The sequence below is a fragment of the Porites lutea genome, chromosome 8 (assembly GCF_958299795.1).
Source record: "Porites lutea chromosome 8, jaPorLute2.1, whole genome shotgun sequence".
Classification (NCBI taxonomy): domain Eukaryota; kingdom Metazoa; phylum Cnidaria; class Anthozoa; order Scleractinia; family Poritidae; genus Porites; species Porites lutea.
This window is the reverse complement of record NC_133208.1, coordinates 34212144-34216140: the sequence shown is the minus strand read 5'-3', so window position 1 is coordinate 34216140 and position 3997 is coordinate 34212144.

The window sequence follows — 3997 nt, the reverse complement described above, 5'->3', positions numbered from 1 at the left end:
AAGCCAAAATGTCTACTTACTTTAGTAAGGCCAATCAGAGTTTGCCCGTAAACGTTAAAAAAAAAAAGGTTCGGATTAAACCTGAAACTTTTTTGTTTGCGCGCCTAAAAATTCTCTAAAAACAAGCTTGACGACATTTTAAATATATTCTGCAACTAATCAAGTGTAATGAAAGGTTCTTTTGGCGTTTCTTGGATGCGCAGAGCCTAAAATTTAAACATAGCGAAATAAGCTTCGAAAAAGGATTTGAAGAAAATGTTACCAAAAGTGTGTAGGATGAATCATGAAAATTTCGTGTTTGCGCTCTTGAAAACGATCCAAAACAAGCTGGGCGCAATTCCGGAGGTATTTTGCGACTATTTAACTGCAATGATAGGGTGTTTTTTGCTATTGCGGGATGCGCAAAAGCCAAAATGTCTACTTACTTTAGTAAGGCCAATCAGAGTTTGCCCGTAAACGTTAAAAAAAAAAAAGGTTCGGATTAAACCTGAAACTTTTTTGTTTGCGCGCCTAAAAATTCTCTAAAAACAAGCTTGACGACATTTTAAATATATTCTGCAACTAATCAAGTGTAATGAAAGGTTCTTTTGGCGTTTCTTGGATGCGCAGAGCCTAAAATTTAAACATAGCGAAATAAGCTTCGAAAAAGGATTTGAAGAAAATGTTACCAAAAGTGTGTAGGATGAATCATGAAAATTTCGTGTTTGCGCTCTTGAAAACGATCCAAAACAAGCTGGGCGCAATTCCTTAGGTATTTTGCGACTATTTAACTGCAATGATAGGGTGTTTTTTGCTATTGCGGGATGCGCAAAAGCCAAAATGTCTACTTACTTTAGTAAGGCCAATCAGAGTTTGCCCGTAAACGTTAAAAAAAAAAAGGTTCGGATTAAACCTGAAACTTTTTTGTTTGCGCGCCTAAAAATTCTCTAAAAACAAGCTTGACGACATTTTAAATATATTCTGCAACTAATCAAGTGTAATGAAAGGTTCTTTTGGCGTTTCTTGGATGCGCAGAGCCTAAAATTTAAACATAGCGAAATAAGCTTCGAAAAAGGATTTGAAGAAAATGTTACCAAAAGTGTGTAGGATGAATCATGAAAATTTCGTGTTTGCGCTCTTGAAAACGATCCAAAACAAGCTGGGCGCAATTCCGGAGGTATTTTGCGACTATTTAACTGCAATGATAGGGTGTTTTTTGCTATTGCGGGATGCGCAAAAGCCAAAATGTCTACTTACTTTAGTAAGGCCAATCAGAGTTTGCCCGTAAACGTTAAAAAAAAAAAAGGTTCGGATTAAACCTGAAACTTTTTTGTTTGCGCGCCTAAAAATTCTCTAAAAACAAGCTTGACGACATTTTAAATATATTCTGCAACTAATCAAGTGTAATGAAAGGTTCTTTTGGCGTTTCTTGGATGCGCAGAGCCTAAAATTTAAACATAGCGAAATAAGCTTCGAAAAAGGATTTGAAGAAAATGTTACCAAAAGTGTGTAGGATGAATCATGAAAATTTCGTGTTTGCGCTCTTGAAAACGATCCAAAACAAGCTGGGCGCAATTCCGGAGGTATTTTGCGACTATTTAACTGCAATGATAGGGTGTTTTTTGCTATTGCGGGATGCGCAAAAGCCAAAATGTCTACTTACTTTAGTAAGGCCAATCAGAGTTTGCCCGTAAACGTTAAAAAAAAAAAGGTTCGGATTAAACCTGAAACTTTTTTGTTTGCGCGCCTAAAAATTCTCTAAAAACAAGCTTGACGACATTTTAAATATATTCTGCAACTAATCAAGTGTAATGAAAGGTTCTTTTGGCGTTTCTTGGATGCGCAGAGCCTAAAATTTAAACATAGCGAAATAAGCTTCGAAAAAGGATTTGAAGAAAATGTTACCAAAAGTGTGTAGGATGAATCATGAAAATTTCGTGTTTGCGCTCTTGAAAACGATCCAAAACAAGCTGGGCGCAATTCCGGAGGTATTTTGCGACTATTTAACTGCAATGATAGGGTGTTTTTTGCTATTGCGGGATGCGCAAAAGCCAAAATGTCTACTTACTTTAGTAAGGCCAATCAGAGTTTGCCCGTAAACGTTAAAAAAAAAAAAGGTTCGGATTAAACCTGAAACTTTTTTGTTTGCGCGCCTAAAAATTCTCTAAAAACAAGCTTGACGACATTTTAAATATATTCTGCAACTAATCAAGTGTAATGAAAGGTTCTTTTGGCGTTTCTTGGATGCGCAGAGCCTAAAATTTAAACATAGCGAAATAAGCTTCGAAAAAGGATTTGAAGAAAATGTTACCAAAAGTGTGTAGGATGAATCATGAAAATTTCGTGTTTGCGCTCTTGAAAACGATCCAAAACAAGCTGGGCGCAATTCCTTAGGTATTTTGCGACTATTTAACTGCAATGATAGGGTGTTTTTTGCTATTGCGGGATGCGCAAAAGCCAAAATGTCTACTTACTTTAGTAAGGCCAATCAGAGTTTGCCCGTAAACGTTAAAAAAAAAAGGTTCGGATTAAACCTGAAACTTTTTTGTTTGCGCGCCTAAAAATTCTCTAAAAACAAGCTTGACGACATTTTAAATATATTCTGCAACTAATCAAGTGTAATGAAAGGTTCTTTTGGCGTTTCTTGGATGCGCAGAGCCTAAAATTTAAACATAGCGAAATAAGCTTCGAAAAAGGATTTGAAGAAAATGTTACCAAAAGTGTGTAGGATGAATCATGAAAATTTCGTGTTTGCGCTCTTGAAAACGATCCAAAACAAGCTGGGCGCAATTCCGGAGGTATTTTGCGACTATTTAACTGCAATGATAGGGTGTTTTTTGCTATTGCGGGATGCGCAAAAGCCAAAATGTCTACTTACTTTAGTAAGGCCAATCAGAGTTTGCCCGTAAACGTTAAAAAAAAAAGGTTCGGATTAAACCTGAAACTTTTTTGTTTGCGCGCCTAAAAATTCTCTAAAAACAAGCTTGACGACATTTTAAATATATTCTGCAACTAATCAAGTGTAATGAAAGGTTCTTTTGGCGTTTCTTGGATGCGCAGAGCCTAAAATTTAAACATAGCGAAATAAGCTTCGAAAAAGGATTTGAAGAAAATGTTACCAAAAGTGTGTAGGATGAATCATGAAAATTTCGTGTTTGCGCTCTTGAAAACGATCCAAAACAAGCTGGGCGCAATTCCGGAGGTATTTTGCGACTATTTAACTGCAATGATAGGGTGTTTTTTGCTATTGCGGGATGCGCAAAAGCCAAAATGTCTACTTACTTTAGTAAGGCCAATCAGAGTTTGCCCGTAAACGTTAAAAAAAAAAAGGTTCGGATTAAACCTGAAACTTTTTTGTTTGCGCGCCTAAAAATTCTCTAAAAACAAGCTTGACGACATTTTAAATGTATTCTGCAACTAATCAAGTGTAATGAAAGGTTCTTTTGGCGTTTCTTGGATGCGCAGAGCCTAAAATTTAAACATAGCGAAATAAGCTTCGAAAAAGGATTTGAAGAAAATGTTACCAAAAGTGTGTAGGATGAATCATGAAAATTTCGTGTTTGCGCTCTTGAAAACGATCCAAAACAAGCTGGGCGCAATTCCTTAGGTATTTTGCGACTATTTAACTGCAATGATAGGGTGTTTTTTGCTATTGCGGGATGCGCAAAAGCCAAAATGTCTACTTACTTTAGTAAGGCCAATCAGAGTTTGCCCGTAAACGTTAAAAAAAAAAAGGTTCGGATTAAACCTGAAACTTTTTTGTTTGCGCGCCTAAAAATTCTCTAAAAACAAGCTTGACGACATTTTAAATATATTCTGCAACTAATCAAGTGTAATGAAAGGTTCTTTTGGCGTTTCTTGGATGCGCAGAGCCTAAAATTTAAACATAGCGAAATAAGCTTCGAAAAAGGATTTGAAGAAAATGTTACCAAAAGTGTGTAGGATGAATCATGAAAATTTCGTGTTTGCGCTCTTGAAAACGATCCAAAACAAGCTGGGCGCAATTCCGGAGGTATTT